Below are 19,255 nucleotides of genomic sequence, written 5' to 3'. Positions count from 1 at the left end.
CTTTCTTTTGGATCAGGCCCTCAGCTTGGGAGCTCCGGCGACTGCGGCCAGTCGACCCCAGCTGAACTGTTCTCCCCTCGCAGCCCCCGATCTGGCTCCCTGCTTGGGAGCTCCGGCAATTGTAGCCAGTCGACCTCAGCAGGGTAGCCTTCTTCTTCCTCCTGTGGAGCCGACTCTCAGTCTGGGAGCTCCGGCGAGCGAGGCCAGTCGACCCCAGCTAAGTGGCCCCTCTGTCCCCACTTTGGATCAGGCCCCCTGCTTGGGAGCTCCGGAGACTGTAGCCAGTCGACCCCAGCAGAGGAGTCCCTTTTCTCTTTCCTTGGAGCCGACTCTCAGTTTGGGAGCTCCGGCGAGCGAGGCCAGTCGACCCCTGCTGAGTAGCTTCCCCCTTCCATCCCTGAAGGAGTTCGGCGACTTAGCCCTGACGATTTCCTCTGGTTCGCCTTTGGATCCTCTCCCTCCAAGATTATGGAAGGTGTTTCAAGAGGACCTCTTCCAACCCCTGCACGCTATCTGCTGTCAGTCATTTGAGACAGCTATTGTCCCTAGCTGCTGGAAGAAGGCAGTGGTATCCCCGCTGTTAAAAAAACCTACGCTCGACCCTGCTTGCCTCTCTAACTACCGGCCAATTTCCCTGCTTCCTTTTCCGGTTAAAATTATGGAAAAGTTGGTCACCCGCGCTCTGTCCAGTTTTCTAGAAGGGAACAGCTGGTTGGATGAGACGCAATTTGGCTTTCGCCCAGCGCATGGGACGGAATCCGCGTTGGTGACCGTGCTAGACAATCTGCGGGCGCGAGTCGACAGTGGTCGGGCAGCATTTTTGGTGCTGCTCGACATGTCGGCCGCGTTCGACACGGTCAGCCACCCCACCCTGATTTCTAGGCTGGAGGAGTGCGGGGTCAGTGACAAAGCCAGGGACTGGTTAATCTCCTATTTGGACTGCCGTCAGCAACGGGTCTCGTTACCCCCCTTCAGTTCAGAGGAGCGGAGAGTGGGACAAGGAGTACCTCAGGGCTCGGCCATCAGCCCTATACTCTTTAATGTCTACCTCCGCCCCCTAGTCCAGCTCATCAAAACCTTCGGTATCTCCGCATTTAATTATGCGGATGATACCCAGCTGGTCTTTTCTCTGGAGGGACAGGATGCAGTCTCATTGGAGACCTTTCACCGGTGCATGCAGGCGACAGCGGAATGGCTCCGGTTGAACTCGCTACAGTTCAACGGAACGAAGACGGAGGTCTTACACTGTTCCGCGGATCGGGTTCCTCGCGATCTTCCAATGGACTTCTGGCCTCCGTCCTTCTCAGAGACAGTGTCTGCGGCACAATCAGCGCGCAATTTGGGCGTCACTTTTGGGCCCAACCTGCAACTGGATCTACATGTGAATAAGATCTCTTCAACATGTATGATGTTGATCCGCATGCTGCGCAAGGTCCTTCCTCTCCTCCCTGCGCAAGCCAGACCAGAAGTAGTGCGTTGTACCATCCTAAGTCGACTTGACTATTGTAACGCACTACTTCTGGAGGCCCCGGTAACACTCCTGGGCAAGTTGCAAAGGGTGCAAAATATTGCTGCTAAACTCGCCCTTTCTCACCCCTACCACAGCTCTTCTACGGCAGCACTGCGAGAACTCCATTGGCTGCCAGTTCATCTACGAGTGCGCTACAAAGCAGCGTGTATTGTGTTTAGGGCTGTTCATGATCTGGGCCCCATTCCTTTGCGGCGAATGTTTGCCTGGTATTGTCCAGCTAGAGCTTTACGCTCCTCGTCATCCAGGCTACTGGTAGTCCCGCGATTCCAGAGAGTGAGGATGGGGGGCCGCTCTTTTAGAGTAGCGGCTTCCAAACTCTGGAACTCTCTGCCTATATCCTTGAGAAGCCTTGGAGATCTCCTATCCTTCAGAAAGGCTCTAAAAACTTATCTCTTTCCCAGGTTAGGCTGAGCTACTGTTTTCTCACTGAGTACGGGTCAAAGCGCCAGGATGCCCTTTGTGGTGACAGGTTGCGCTATACAAGTATGCCACAATAACAATCAACAAATCACTCAGTCTAGCGATTGTTCCTACAGCATGGAAACAAGCCAGAGTACTGCCATTGCTTAAAAAACCTTCAGTGGATGCCTAAATAACTGAGAATTTCAGGCCAATCTCACTGCTCCCCTGGACTGCAAAAATTGTGGAAGCATATATTAATTCCATTCTTTCTGACCACCTGACCAGCAGTAATCTACTCAACCCCTCGCAAAATGGGTTTCGTGCTGACTATGGTACAGAGTCAGCGCTTTGGCGGTACAGGAACAACTCTGGACAGCATTGGACGCAAGACAGATGTCGGCACTGATCCTTTTGTACCTCTGTGCCGCGTTTGATACTGTGTCCTATTTCATCTTGCTGCACCGGCTGAAAAAGGCAGGCATCAGTGGCCTTGCTTTGAAGTGGCTAGCGTCATTTCTTTCAGACAGGTCCCATCAGGTGACTGCTCCCCCTTTTTTATCATCGACCTTTCCCATCAAACACGGAGTACCACAGGGTTCATCTTTGAGCCCTCTGCTCTTTAACCTGTACGTACAACCTTTGGCTGTTTTTGGCAGACCAGAGGTCTGACGGTGGTTCCCTACGCTGATGACACGCAGCTGGTGGTGGCACTTTCCTGTAATTCCAGGGACAATGCCGCTAAGTTCCAAGGTGATCTTGCAGCAGTTGCCGGCTTGATGACAGCCAATTGCCTCCAGCTGAACGCTAGTAAGTCGTAGGTGTTGCTGGTGGGAAGGGATCATGGGTTGTGGAATGAGCACTGGTGGCCAAGGAATCTAGGTACCCCTCCCCCTCTTAAACAGGTGGTAAAGAACTTAGGGGTTTGGATGGACTCTTCACTTAGTTTCCAGACACAAACAAAGAAGGTAGCGGGTACCTGTTTTGGTCTACTTTGTGGGCTGAGACCTATCCTAGGCTTCTTTGATGCACCGACCAGACAGCTCATTATTCAAGCATTAATTATCTCTAGGCTTGACTATGTGAACTCTCTGTGCTTAGGGGTAAACAAGGCAGAAGTACTAAGTTTACAGAGAGTTCAGAATGCCGCAGTGAGAGCTCTTTTGGGCTTGCATAGAGTCTGCTCAGTGTCTGGCAGTATTCGCAGCCTCCACTGGCTGCCCGTGGCTCAAAGGATCGCGTTTAAAGCCCTCTGTATAGCTTTTAAAATTCTGAAGCTTGAATCCCCTAGCGCAGTGGTTCCCAAACTTTTGACTCCTGAAGACCCCCTTTGAGTCACCACTGGAAGCCAGGGACCCCCAAGCAATTCGTTTGATTTAAATTTCAAACAGTAATTCGAAAAAAAATAAACACACATGTGCACACAAAACAAATATTCAAATTACTAAGGATTTTAGGGGCATCCACAAGCCCCTATCGCCATGGGAACGTCACTTTTTGTGACGATACCGTGGCAATAGGTGTTTCGCCTTATTTACAAGGCACTGTTTAGCCACTTAACATGGCTTAACACTGCTTTGTAAATAAGGCCCCCTTTCACGCAATACTTAGCGTGAAAGGGATGGGCAGTGGGTGTTGCGGTGAGCATTCCACCGCAACACCCATTGATTTTGATGCTGCCCCCTATTTACAAGGGCAGCATAAATAGGAGGCAGCACCAAAAATAAGACCAGGGTAAACCAGGTCTTACCTTGGATAAACCTGGAGAAATGCTTTATTTCTCCTCGTTTTGCTTTTTCCATGTGTGCTGCACAAGGCAGCAAACATGGAAAACACAAAACGAGTCGGATTGTGTATGTTCAGGCAGGTGATCCTTCCTGCACATAAACATTCTTTAAAAAGCAGCACACATAGAAGTGACAAAACTGAATTTCAAGATTGTTTATGTGAAGGAAGGGGGGGGCCTTCCTGTACATAAACAATCTTCCTCTGCACTCAGACACCATTGCACTATGGTGCAAGTGTACCTGCATTGCCGCTACACTAAGTGTAGCACCAGCACAGGACGAAACGCAGGGCTGTACCATATTCTTGGAAATATGGTGCTGTCCTGCGTTTTTGAAGTGGCGGAGCGTGTGGTTAAGCCAAGGAGGCTAACGACACACCCCGCCACTTCTGTTGCTAATATGTAACCCCCTTACTATTTTATATTGAAAGAATTTGCAAAAAAACAAAACAATTTAATGGTAAAGTTGTTGCTGCATCTCTGTGACTAACTTTTAAATGGTTGGTTTCATTTCACAGTACGAGGCTCCTTCTCCTGCCAGGGCCAGACTGGAAACCCAAAACAGCCCTCACAAATGTTTTCAGACCAGTCCCCATACGGTGCACTACAAGTGCAGTTAGTTAGCCTGACTACTATAAAGGGGCTTTGGGGGGGTCTCCCCCTAAGACATTTAGGAAACAATGGTGCAGTCTACGACACATTTATCATTATATATTGAGTTGTATTAGCTTTTTTTGATTTCAAGAAGATTTTATTAAGAGAGATAATGATATCAATAGTAAAAACCGAATACAATATAAGTGATACATTTGACATAAGAGAAAATACAAACATGTGCTTGACTCGGGAAGTAACTAAAATAGCTGTAACTAAAATTAAAAAGCAATCGAAGACAGGTAGATGATCTGATCAAGTATAGGCCTTTAGCAAACAATAAACAAATGTATCACCTTCTGATTCAAGGATGGGGACAAGGGAGGGAGACAGAAGAAAAGAAAGAAAGTAGGAAAGAAAAGAAAAAGCAATAGAAAAGATGAAAGGGAAGAGAGGACAGGAAAGAAGAAATAAGAAGAAGAAGGAATCCCACAGGACTGGCCCAATGTAGAACAAAAAATAGACAACAGTTAAACAGATAAATCAAAAGGGAACTGAGGGACCAACCCATTCGAGGACAACTCCATATAATCGTCCAAGGCTGTCCAAACCCCTTTAGAAATGGAAGGCGAAAGGTGTGCTTGGTCAACCGAGGTGTGGGCACTGCGTAAAAAGGATACCCACGCCCACCACGTATGATAAGAGACAGACGAAAAGGATTTCCATTCCATAAGAATGATTTTGACCGCTACAGTCAAGAGAAGATCTAGTAACTGTAATTCCAACGGGTCTAAAGGGAGAGGAGTAGGAGCAGCCAAGGGGCCTAATAAAACTAAAGGAAAGGAAAGTTGGAGCTCAATGTTAAAAATAAGAGATAAATGTTTCTGAATGAGGTCCCAAAAAGGTTTAAGTAAGGAGCAATGATAAAACATATGAGGAAAATCACCAGCCACCAAACCGCAACTCCAGCAGAGATCATCGTCTTTAAGGTTGAGCGAATGAAGACGCCCAGGCGTCCAATGGAGGAGATTGATCGAGAAAAACTTAGATTGCATTAAGGAAGGAGCTATTTTATTACAGAGAGCTAATTTACCAATAGATTGCCAAGCTTCGGACGAAATATGGTCCGTGATGTTGTGATGTTGGCTCAAATCTGGTCATGTTGCCTCCAAAATCTATAAATTTCTGTCCTCTGCTTCGCTTCCTGAGCAGACGGTTGCGCAACAAAAATGGTCACGCCATTTTGATCACAACATCACGGACCATATTTCGTCAAAATGTATCACTTGTATTGTATTCGGTTTTTACTATTGATATCATTATCTCTCTTAATAAAATCTTCTTGAAATCAATAGTGAATGAAGTCCTTGCTGTGCAGCAGGATACAACAATCTTTGTTGGGGTTCTTTAATGGTTCCCTTATTATCACCCTCTAACAGTGCCTCTCATCTCTCCATAGCCCCAGTTGTCACATGTACTTTATTTGTTTTATAGCATCTCACGTACCAATTGTAGGATGTCAGAGCACTTTAAATCACACACATATAGAGACAATGCATCATACATGTAAATCAGAGTAAACAAAATGTTACATAAGGCAAAGGGGACTACAAAGTGTAGGATTCACATGTTATTCATACAGGTGGACCTTTTTAAAGAGTGCTTGGTCTGGAGAAGCACAAACTTGGAGTTCAGAAAATAACACATTGGTTATCATTGACTTTAATAATAACAATGTATTTCCACGCAAATAAACCTTTATAGCAGTATCAGGATAATGAAAGACTGGGAACAAACATAAGATACTAACTGGTACCATGCAGTTTGCAAGCAGCTCTTTGATGAAAGTTTACAGGTCACTGTGCTGGATTACGGTTGTTGCTTTTGAACTGCGCGGTAACAAAAGAATCTCTGTGACAAAAGCAGTAACCCACTCCCCTATGCACATAAAATACTGTTTTTTAAAATGCATGGTACACGTTCTTTGCAGTAGGCATATTAACCCTCTGTGCTACATTACATAACTCAAAGCTGTCACTGGACAAAACTCTCTTCTCTCTCCAGCAGGCACATTAATTGTATTGTCTTGACACATTTATTGTTGCTTGAAAACTGCTAATTATAGAAGGAACTTTGAAGTGCTTTTAATGCTATTGCCTGCGGACCCCTGGGAATGTGGCATGGACCCCTGGGGGTCCGCGGACCACAGTTTGGGAAACACTGCCCTAGCGCACTGACAGATCTGCTTTCTTTCTATGTTCCTCCCCGCCAGCTTCGCTCCATGGGCGAACATCTGCTGCGGGTCCCTCAAGTCAGGAAAACTCGAGCTGGAGGTCATTCTTTCCATTATAGAGGGGCGATTCTTTGGAATTCTCTGCCCCCCCATATCCATGGCCTTAGCAATCTTACTGATTTTAGGAAAGCTATTAAAACTTTTCTTTTTCCTACTGTGTAGACCGTTGTCCGTATCATTGCTGCTGTTTTTGCGGCTAGTGCCGGGACGCCCCTTGGCTGGGGCAGCTGTCACGCTCTATAAATGATTAAAATAGAATAGAATAGAAATAGGGTTGCTCTGTCACCATAAGTTTTTGACAAATGGGACACCATTGGAATATCCACCATAGGAGATCTCATACACAATGTTAAGATTCTCACATTCAAAGACTTGCAAGTTAAACACAAATTAGCACAAGGGGAGGTATTTCGATATCTACAAATTCGACATGCCAATAAAACAGCACTCCCCGACTTAACAACACTACCAGAATCGTCTCCCTTGGAAGACCGGTTATTGTCGGAGCCCATCCAAGACAAAGCCATTTCACTCACATATTGTAAATTGTGTAGCAATTTGTCAAACCCCTTCTACACTCTCAGAAAACTCTGGCAGGCTGACTTTTGACCTATTGACGATGATGACTGGCAGGCGGCATTGATGTCCCCAAGAGAGTCAGCCATAAACCATCGCTTTAGATTGATTCAACTGAAAGTTCTGTATCGTACATACCTCACTGGAGTGATCCTAGCTAAAATGGGAAAGAGGCAGGTTGCACTATGCCTGCGTGGCTGTAAACCAGAGGGAAAACTTTATCATATTCTTTGCATGTATGCATCTTGTAAAGCGCACTGCTGCACTGAGGCGTCGTGGCGCTGTAGACCGCTGGAGAACCCATCCTGGCTATCCCTGTGAGATGGTCCCTACTGGGTTTCTCCAAGGTGAAACCAGGCATCCCCGGCAAATGTGGGGGGCTGTTGTAGAGATGAGGCAAGCTAATGCCCAGAGTTGCCAAGTGTGATCCCTGGTTAGAGTAGGCACCGAGGCGAGAATTATCGAGTCCGCTAACCCTGGTCCACCACCCTGCCACCTCGGGAATTGAACTCTGGTCCCGGGCCGTTCTCTGCTTCTGGGTCTGCCGCCTCTAACCAGTGAGCCACAACACACCACTCCATTCTTTGGGATTGCCTCCAGATAAGCCTCTTGTGGGAGAAGGCCACAGACAAGTTATGAGACGCGCTTGGGAAACAGAACAGCAATTAGTCACCCTAGGCTACACATTGGTGAGAGCAATCGCTATGAAGTGGGGAGCAGCAGATTGCCCATTAACAATAGGCTGGGTAGCGGAAATAGACAGATGTAGAATTGCTGAAAAAGATGTCTATAAATCCAGAGGCTGTCCCAAAAAATGGGGAGGAAGGAATATTTATTGAGGGGAATTGTGTATTTCAGCAACGGTGGAAATGGAAATGTCAAAAAGGGGGAATCACGAACATGAATAGATTATCTACCACAATGTATATGATAAATGTTGACATATGAATGCCTTATGTATAACGGCATATACACATCTGTAAATCTGAATGTGGCAAGTTTGGCTTTCATAAAAAATGTTAAACCAAAAACAAAAAAACAAAAAAGTTCTTCCTGCAGTGATATAGTGATAAATGATTTTCATTTAGCTCCTCCTTAGCGAAAACCTTGGCAACAACAGGTGCTATTATCGCCCATGTGATGCCACTCAATTAATTGACCTTAGAAAGACATGAATGGCTCCAAAGTTTAAAAATCGTCACCTGCAGATCACATTCGATGTCAGTAGCAGGATATATTTGACAACAGAATGCATTATGGGAATTCAGGTCTTGGGTTGCTGGATTTGTGAAAGGGCATCCCTAGTACCTGTAAAGTGATGTCACAACAATATTAAGCGAGGTGACAACTGCAGACGGATAAAATGAGTACATCTGATCTGGGTAATAGGAACACCTTTTAGAGCACTACAAAGCTGATAAAGCATGTTAGTAAGCGGTCTCACTCAAAATGTAATTGCATTGCAGGTCTTACACTTTTAATTCAATGCCAGCACGGGACGGAAAATAGAGAAACAGAGGAAGGACTCGATGGGTGGAAGATGTGTCGGTGAACAATGAAATCCATATAAAACTGCTATCTGTTTTTCCAGGAGGAATGTTTTGCCTCTTCTTTTGTTTCACGTGTAATCATAAGAACCTCCAAGGCAGCAGCCAGGGGCTGTGGGTTGCTAACACAGTGTTAATGCAACAATTGATAATAGCAGGGTTCTGCCGTTTACTTGGAGTAACCCAAAGTGGCTGAAGCAACCAATGTTCACAACACCACAGGACCATGGTAACCACTCAATGTGCACGACGATTGTGATTAGTGTGCTGTTCCAAAGGACCCCAAATACTAAAACACAGTATTTCTTTCCAACAAACTAAAATGGCAAACATAATAGAGATACAACTCTTGGGTCGCAAGAAAGCAAATCAACTTATGCAAGATTGTTTCAACAATCTGAACCAAAGCACGGAATTTTATTTTTAAGAGTCTGAAATTCCCTTAGGCTAAATCTGAGATGGAGAATGCAGTTCAGGAAAGAGTTGAAACAAGCATTGGCAATTTAAACTAGCTTTAAAAGAATGTTGTTTAGTAATGTGAAGCATTACAAGTAAATAGCTTGGGAATGGATATGCATTAGTGTGGAAACAAAGAACTGTAATAATATTGGATAAGGTTAAACGGTCAGGTGACGGTTGAACTTTCAAGCCAGACCCAAATATCCATGTAGGTTAGTGACTGCCCAACTCCCTTCTGTGTTGCTGCTAGAGAAAAACACCACCCATTTCCTAGTTATCTAAGACATTTTAGTAGCTTAACTATGTCATTTGTGTGCCTTAAATGTTCAAGCTCAAGCAGCTGTAATTAATAAACTAAATGATCACAGCTATGTGGAGGGCAAGCACTTTTTTTGTGGAAGAACACAACTTCTGCCCAATCAAAACATGTACTCCTGATCTCCAACACGTGGGCGGAGCCAAAGCCCTTCTCTAGTGTTCCTCACATAATTGTCTCGCTACAGCTGCGTTGTCAATCCAGACCATAAAAAGAACTATTCATATTTGCCCTTGACAGAACTCAACACAGAATAGAGGTGCGTCATGAGGGGACATGCAGCACTTTCTAAAACTTCATATTAAATACATAAATATATGATTAACTGAAGCATATTAGCTCTGGAATTTAGAATCTGTATAAAGAAAGTGCTGCAGTTTTCATTTTGTGCTGAAGTTCAGTTGTGGAATACATACCCCTTAACAGTCCTGCTCTATCTTACACTTGTAAGAATATAGGGTGATAGGTAGTAAATCTTTCCTTAGTCCACAGTGTGCACCCAAATCTATAGAGCCTGCTTGCTCTACAACAAGAGGGTCTTTTCGGACAGTGATGGATTTCTCACCAAACAGTACTTTACAGGCCACAAATCAATATCCCCTGTTGATAGTGAACATATTAAAACTGCAGGTATCAGCATGAATGCAAGGCACTTGTGGGAGACTGGGGCAAGTGTGTTGCATTCTGCCAGTACTTTTACAGAGGGATGCCCTTCCCTTCAGCGTGGGCTGTGGGGGGACTTCCCCATTAATTCATGCCCACTGGCAACATTCTCCAAGACATGCACCCAAGGGGGTACCTTTGAAGCCCATCATTTTTGGCAGGGGGGAACTGACGACCGGTTGCCATTTGACCACTGTATTCAGGCCTCTAGGAGGTGAGAATGTCTTGCCTAACGGGTTGTGGAGTTCAGTTTTGAGACTGGATTACTGAACTGCCCAGCGTTACAATGGCTATTTGCACCCACTTCTTCCTTCTAGAAGGAATTGCACAACATGAAGGAGGGATTCCCTTATCTTACATAGGTGACTGACACAATGAAAACGAGTGATGTTTTTACCCATGTACTCGTGCACAGGCACAGATGCTTTTCAGAGAGTCTCAGTAACTACCTAGGAAGTGTCATACAGTGTTTGTCTAAGGGTGAGAACACAAAGAGTACCATAGATTATCCAGAAACCCTATCACACAGTGTGCAGTCTACACACCACATCCACTGTTGGTACATCCCAATCCTATCTGTCTTCTGGCAGTTGAAACCACTGCTCTGCCTTTATTTACTGTACTGTCTCCTGCGCCTGTGCAACACCAGTGAGTTCACACATGAGCTGGCGAGAGTACCATTTTTTTGCTATAGGAAAGACCAAAACCATGCATTCAGTTTTATAATACAGCACCTCACTTCACACTTTGAGATAGATAGGAGCAAGACCACTGACTCATTGTCAGTGAAACTGCTCTCCCTCCCTGGCAGCTCCACCATTAAGTGAGGCCTTCCCCCAAGCCCCTGCACTCTTGAGTGCTGGTGTTCGAGGCCTTCCTCCACCCGCAGGTTTCACCTGCGCCTCATCCCTAGTGGTCCAGTGGACCACTGTCTCCATTATCTTGCTCCGCTTTTTCTCTCCTTTTTTACTTGTTTTTTCCCTCACTTCTATCTCCCCCCTTCACTCTCCTTCTGTGTCTTAACCTCCATTTTTTGTTGTTTTCCTCTCATTTCAAGCTCCCGTCCTTTACTTTCCTATGTCTTTCCTACGTTTTTCACTCGTTTTTACCCTCATCTCAATCTTCCCCTTTCACACTCCTGTGTCCTCTGTGTCTTTCCTCCACTCTTTCTCGCACTTTTGCTGCCTTATTTGCACTTTTCTCTCTCTTTTTGCCTTTTTCAGCCCATTTTTCCCCGCCGCTGCTGCCCCCGCGGCCCCTCCCCCCAGCATGACCAGGGTGACCTGCCCAATCCAGCTCCCCTCCCTGCTCCCGCCTCCCAGCTGTCCAGCCCTCCCTAACCCCTACTTAATGGCGGCCAGGGGCCAAAGGGAAGCTTGTCTGCGCCCGTCCCCGACCCGAACCCTGCATCTCGCCGTGCCAGTGCCTCTGACCTTTTATCCACCTTGCACTGGCTCCCTGTCAGAAAGCGCATTGCCTTTAAGACCCTTACTTTGGCCCACAAGGCGCTCTATTCTACGGGAGCAACCTACATTCGGAAAAGGCTAGCCTTTTACAAACCTACTAGGGCCCTGAGATCAGAATCTCTCTCTCTTGCGGTGGTGCCAGCGGTGAAGAAAGCCCGGACTGGTGGACGTTCCTTCAAACGGCTTGCTCCTCAGCTCTGGAACACTCTTCCCTTATCACTCCGCAGCACTGCCAATTTGCTTGCTTTTAGAAAGGGACTGAAAACCTGGTTGTTCTGTCTTTAGTTTTCTGTTTTCTTTTTTTGCCGGGCCTTTTTCCTGTTGTGTTATGTGTTAGCTGCTGACCTGTTGGTCTGAAAGCGCCGGGACACTCCTTTGGAGTAGCTGAGCGCTATACAAAACCCCCCTATAACATAACATAACATAACATCTCTGCACCGCCAACGCTATGACCCAGTGGCACTACACGCTCTCAACCCAGACCGCAACAATATCTGCAAGCTAGCATCACCAGCCGACACCCAACTCCATCAAGGACATCAGCTCCCAGCATGCCATCGCGTCCACCAACTCCACCCTACTGGGAGACCTCAACTTCCACCTCGACAAGCAACTGGACCCCAGCATCACATCCCTCCTGGACAACCTCCACAACATTGGACTCCACCAGATCATGACCGAACCCACGCACTCAACAGGACACAACCTCGACCCCCTCTTCACAACAGGAAACTCCATCACCTCCAGCCACACCACTGAACTCCCATGGAGTGACCATTGATATGTCCACTTCACCTTCAGAACACTCACCATCCACAGAAACCAGCACCTGCTCCCACAAAGAAACTGGATCAGAATCACCGACGACCAGCTAACCTCATCACTCAGCAACTCCACCCCAACCATCACGGAAAACGACGACGCCAACATCGCCGCACCCTGCACAGACGGATCTCCGACAGCGCCAACACCATAGCACCCCTCAAGAAAAACAACAACACCCACGCCAAGAAAGCTAGATGGTTCACCACCGAACTTTGAGAGTCCAGATGCACTTGCCGCCGCCTCGAAAAGGACTGGAGGAACATCAAATCCACAGAAGCCCACAACAACTTCAGAGCCGCCTCCAACGCCCAACACCAACTCATCAGAAAAATGAGGAAAAAAGCGATTGAAGACAGAATCTCAACTCATGCACACAACAGCAAAGAACCCTTCAACATCATCAAGGAGTTCACCCAACTCAACAGCGAGTCCACCGACATCCCTCCCTCACAAGACCTCTGCGACAAACTCAGCACCTTTTCCCACCAGAAAATCAAGAGCATCTACGACAACTTCGACGAAGACAACCAACACACCGAACCCTCACCAACCACCCCAACACCCTGAAGCCAACGATCGACAACTGGACAGCCCTCACCATCGAAGACACACTAAAGATGATGAAGTCAATCCACTCCTGGGTCCCAACGGACCCCTACCCCCACCACATTTTCAACAGAGCCGCCAACACCATCGCACCCATGCTCTGCCACACCATCAACCGCTCCCTGGCAACCACCTCGTTTCCTGATGACTGGAAACACGCTAAGATCAACCTCCTCCTGAAGAAACCCTCTGTGGACCCCACCGACCTCAAAAACTACAGACCCATCTCCCTGCTCCCATTCAAAGCAAAAGTCATTGAGAAAGCCATCAACAGCCAGCTCGCCACATTCATCGAAGAGCACAACATCCTAGACTTCTCCCAATCCGGCTTCAGAAAAAAACACAGTATGGAAACCGCCCTCCTTGCCGCAACAGGCGACATCTGTACCTTACTGGACAAAGGAGAAACAGCAGACCTCATCCTCCTCGACCTGTCAGCGGCATTCGACACAGTCTCTCACCGCACCCTAATACGCAGACTCCACAACGCAGAGATCCAAGACAAGGGCCTCGACTGGATCCGCTCCTTCCTCTCCGGCAGAACGCAGTGGGTCAGACTCCACCCTTTCCTCTCAGACCCTACACCTATCACCTGCAGATTCCTCCAGGGGTCCTCCCTCAGCCCTACCCTTTTCAATGTGTACATGGCTCCGCTCGCCCCCATCGTCAGAACCTACGGACTCAACATTGAGTCATACGCAGACGACACCCAACTCATCCTTTCCCTATCCAACGAACCTAACACCGCCAGACACAACTTTTGAGAAGGCATGGAAGTCGTCGCCAAATGGATGAAATACAGCTTCCTACAACTAAACACAAACAAAACGGAAGTACTCATCATGGGCCCAAAGCCAGACCCCTGGAACGACACGTGGTGGTCCCCCGTGCTCGGAAGTCCACCCACCCCACGGACCACGCAAGTAACCTGGGAATCATCCTGGACTCAATATGGACCGCCAGATCAACTCTGTCTCGTCCTACTTCTTCCACACCCTCTGCCTCCTACGTAAGATCTTCAAATGGATCCCCCTTGAATACAGAAAGACCATCACTCACGCCCTGGTCACCAGCAGGCTCGACTATGACAACGCACTCTATGTCGGAATAAACAAAAACTTCACTGCAAGCTACAGAACATCCAAAACGCCGCCGCAAGACTGGCCCTCAACCTGCCAAGCCACTGCCACATCAAGGTGTTACCTATAGTGAGATAGTGGTGGGCTAAGATGATGATGGACTTTGGAATCGAACTGTGAACGCTGTTCTTGAAAGTCAGGTATTATAGGTGCTGCATCATACTTTTACCACACTTATATGTTAATTACTACTAATTAAGTTGAAAATATTCTAAAATTATAAGTAAGGCTCCTTGATTTATGTTTTTACTGATTTTCATAGATAAACACAGACAGAAAAGTATTTATTTTCCTCTCTGTATTTATTTTAAAGTGTGGATAAATACAGAAATTGGGCTATTTTTTGAGCGTTTGTAAATGCTGTAAATGATGAGTAGTAGGCCAATAGGTCTGTCGTTCTAAAAGTAAAAGGGTAAAAACAATAAAAGACTTTTAGTAAAGAGCCTTAAAGAGCAATATATATCCTCTAATAAGAAAACTTGCACATTTTAATGTGAAGGTTGTGTTGAGCTCTGGGATTTAGGGATCATGAATCCCTAAATATTGCTGTCTTTACCTGCCATCCAACAGCACTACTTTTACCAAACAATACGGATTATAATTGCTTTTGTTGTAGCGCCACTAGGCACTTTTTGGTCAATAATGTTTATCTCTTAACACTTTCCTTAGATCTCTTCACTTGGTCCTCCGATGGATCTTGTTTCATACCGAGAGGGGTCGGAAATAGGGGATCCAGTTATCCCATGAAGACCAGAAATTGTATAACTGACCTACACGTTTCTAATTAGATTCATATATATAACCCTCAGCAGCCGCGGTCGGTAGTGGGAGTACCTGCAGGGCAGTGACTTGGGGGGGGGAGGGGCAGGGTGGGGGGTAGTAATCTATGGATTAAGGAGGTTTACAGATAAGTAAACATATAAATAAATAAAATGGATTTTGTTGCGCGCACTGCATTGCATTTGGGGATGCAGTGCACGCAACAAAATTTGTTTTATTTATTTGTATGTTTACTTACCTGTAAACCTCCGTAATCCATAGAATACTACCCCCACCCTTTCCCTCCCCCCCCCACGTCACTGCCCGGCAGGTACTCCCAATACCAACCGCGGCTGACTCTCACAACTAAACCATACAAGTAAGGTATTGTCACTGCTAGACCTAATCGCCTGAAGAAATTCAGTTGAGCCAAGATCATACAAACCAGTAATTCAGTTAAAGCTATGCAGAATAACAACATTAGCATCTGCTGTCCAGAGATCTCTCTATTAGAATTCCCTCTAATCATCAATAACTCAGTTGGAATGCACAATCAATTATTGGAGACTAATCATGGAGAGCAAGAAACAGGACTTGATTAAAGTTAGATTGTTATCATAATTTTCAAAAGGTGTAACTACATCAATAGGAGGCATTTAGGATCTAAGGGATCTAAGGATCTAAGGGTACAAGATAAACAAATCAAATTTTGAGTTTAATAATTTAATACCAAAGCTCCGGACAAGTTTAGAAAGGGACATGAACTATGATAGCCAGTGCTTTAAATGGGCTGGTACTGTCCGCAGTACCAGCACTTTTTTATTTTGAGAGGGAGAGTACTGGCACTTCTCACAAGAAATGCAATACTTTTAATTGGAGAGTATCAGCACTTCTCAGAAATAAGCAGGTACTCTGGCACTTCTATATTTTCATTTAAAGCACTGTTGATAGCTCAAAGGCACTCTCCCATGAGAGGGAAAGAAGTCCAGGCAGAGCACACACAGCATATGCGTCAGCCGAAAGGAAAGCCAGTAGATTCCGCAAGGAAGTTCCAAAAGCAAGGAGAAGCAAAACAATCCAAGAGAAAAGGTGAGTCTGTCTCATCAATGTATATTATTATCTTCAAGTTTCGGGGTGAAACCTCCTGGGTCACCTCATCTGGTCAGACTACTCAATCCATTGGTCAGTTCATATAGGGTGATTATCATGTTTCAAAAAGAAGCAACATGTTATAGCAAAAAGGTGGTAATCATCACATAAATTGTCGAATCACCCAGTGTGTATAACTTTGAACAATAGTCATTTTGCAATAGCATGCGTGAGTTCAAGAGGACAGGTTTCCATGGCGAAATTGTTGCAGATAGTCCTCATATGCGCATGGGAACTGTCTCTTTTCACATGGCAAGTTTAGGAAACCTTTCCGTGAGAACAGAATCAAGCAAAGTAAGAAAAATGCAGGCCTAATTTGAATTTGATTAATGAAATACAGAATATAAAATAATTGAAATATACGTTTCTCTTACAACTTCTTGGACCTCATACATTTCTTTCAACTTATTTGCATCCATAAAGGATTTTAGTTTTGTTGCAAATAGCAAATGTAACTATGACATATTACTGCATTTTCAAAGTACCAACGTGTAAAATTATTTCAAAACATAAATTAACATTGTTTCTTGTGAATCATATTAGTACATATATGGAGATTATTCCTTAAAAGTTTCAAAGTGGTTTTAGTATAACACGCAGCACCCTTTTCTCCTTTCTCACTTGGCGCACAATTTCACATATACAAAACCTGATGTTTAGAATAAGACTCCTAAAAACACATATAATGTAATCTAGATTACATTGGTTTTAATGAATTATTCACACACATTATTATAACATAAGGTTATTAGAACATTTTTCTAACCATATGAACTTATCACTTAACACCTTCTATTACACGTGGAAAAGATATACCAATACCAGTAGATTAAGTGCAATCTATGTTAACTAAATGACTGATTTTCATCAAATTTTACTCTCATCTGCATGCTTTTACGAAGCAGTTACTAAGTCTTCTCAAGATTTGTGATGAATCCTTAATGTATAGTTAGGACAGTCGGTGCACTTTTGTCATTTTTCTCTCAAATGTGTCATAATCTGTTTTATATGTCAGTTAAAGGATTCAGCAGTTTATCTGCTTCATCATTTTCCAGTGGTACCAGCTAGCTAAGGGTCATCATTCGTTTCAGCACTGCAGACCCCACTTGGAGCCATCGCATTACTAATGCCCTCCTGCCTCCCCATCCGGACTGTCGAGGACCATAGGACGTGATACATTACCAGCAGAGAAGAAGAGATCAAGTGAGTGGAGCTCCCTAGACGCTGTGACAGTGTTCCCACCCGCTGTCCCAGGACAATGACAGGTGGCTACAGGGAGGGTGCATAGGTCTGAGAACAGATGCACTCTGCACAGCTTAGTCTGCTAGGTGCGCCGGTCTTTGGTCTAACCCTGGTTTCTCCTGAGGCAGCATGATGGTGCAACATCACAGTACCAATGTTGTTTTAGATGTGGGACTGCATCCCCTGAAAGCATCTCACACCTAGGCCTGCATGAGAGATGGAGGTTGCTACCTACCAGAGACATCCTTCGCTGGGCTCTTGCCCCTCATACTGGGGTTCAGTGGGTCAGCCTCTCTTCCCCCGAGGTGTCCCGCTTTAGAAGCTGGTCTAATTTCAGTGCCTTTGCCTGCTTCACAGACATCTTAGGATTCCCCTTCAATCACGAGGGCCTCTTTCTAAGATGATAGCCCTTCTTCAGAGTCAATAGAAACAAAAAGGGGACTGCTGACTTTCTTCCCTAACTGAAAGGAGTACAAAAGTGCTTGTCCACAGAAATAGGACTTGTAGTGAAACTGAAAGATGTCCCACTGAAAAGAAGATAGGACTGTTGATGCGAGATTCATGCTGTTAACCCTGAGATTTTTTAGGAGTGGCCATATTGGAATGGCACCAGAATGACCCTGAACGCGATTGTGCAAGATCCTCGCTCCAAGTGCACCACTATGGGTAGGCATCAGATTAATTAATAAAGTAAATACTAACTGACAGGATTACAAGCACCCTTACCTGTAGGTTGCTTGTTGTAGATTTTCTCAGAGACGTTATGGACCAACTTCCCCAAATTCTAGGCAACACCTAGTGATTGATTATTAACACTGAGGTAATTAAATAGAAATCAGGGAGGTAGGCCGGATCGTGGACGCTACCTGCTTCCTTGATTGTCGACCTGCGAAGCAATAAGGAGAACTTTTGTAAAATCAGTTTCCTAAATTCCTAATGGTTTACCCCACAAATACTCTTCAGGGTTTGTAACTACTCTTAGTAGGAGCCTACCTGCGACTGGTAAAGTTTTGGCGTCGCGTCCGTGTTGTCGTCGTGAAGGGTAGAAGCTGAGCAGGATTTGTGATGATGCGGAAGGGTTGTTTTATCAGCGATAGTCCTCTGGAAAGCAAGTAGTGAAGAATAGGTCATGAGTTACTTTCTTTCTAAATTATTTGCATTACACACTGCACCTATTCGTTATATATCACTTACTCAGTATTCACACCGTGCCGTTCTTCTCCTTCACTCCCTAGTATATACAACATTAAACGAGAGAAACAATTTTGGCAATCAACAATAACATTTGCCCTCAAAAGATCACTTTGATACTTCTCAAAGTGTTAAAGTTCTTTCTTCCAAAATCTTTGTAACAATGTTTTTTCCTATAGGTTCTCAAAGGATTATGCTTAGAATTGCTGTCCAGGTAAGTCTCTAAATATAATTGCTGTCCAGGTAAGTCTCTAAGTTCTTTACATCACTTGTAGCTTGCTTGCGATGGGCGCCAGATAATGCAAATAAAGAAAAAGATTATCCACTTAGCTTATGTGTCCTGTTTTCTTCTTTTCAAGTTTGATGTCGAGCGTGCGCAGGCAGGATGAAGACCTTCAAACTTCCTGGGCGTTGGCTGTCGTCTTCGGGATCCAGGACTCTCCTCGGCGAACCTCTGGAGGGCGGTGGCAGAAGGCAAAGCGCAGAACAACGTTGGGTGTGGCCTTTTATAGTAAAGCCACACCCAGAGATCGTTGACGCATCGCGCACCAAATACCTGCGTGCCGTTTTTCAGCGTGCGCAGCGCCAGCGTCTCCCGAACCTTCTCAGAGCATTTCCCTTCTCAATCTCACTTGTTAGCCAAGCGTTCTCTCCTGCAATCTTAGTAAAACCCCTGCACAAGGTCCAAATCCATTCTACGTTTTCCTACTTAGA

Source organism: Lissotriton vulgaris, chromosome 2_1 (assembly GCF_964263255.1).
Source record: "Lissotriton vulgaris chromosome 2_1, aLisVul1.2, whole genome shotgun sequence".
NCBI lineage: Eukaryota > Metazoa > Chordata > Amphibia > Caudata > Salamandridae > Lissotriton > Lissotriton vulgaris.
The sequence above is the reverse complement of the archived record's forward strand: the minus strand, read 5'-3'. Positions refer to the sequence as shown.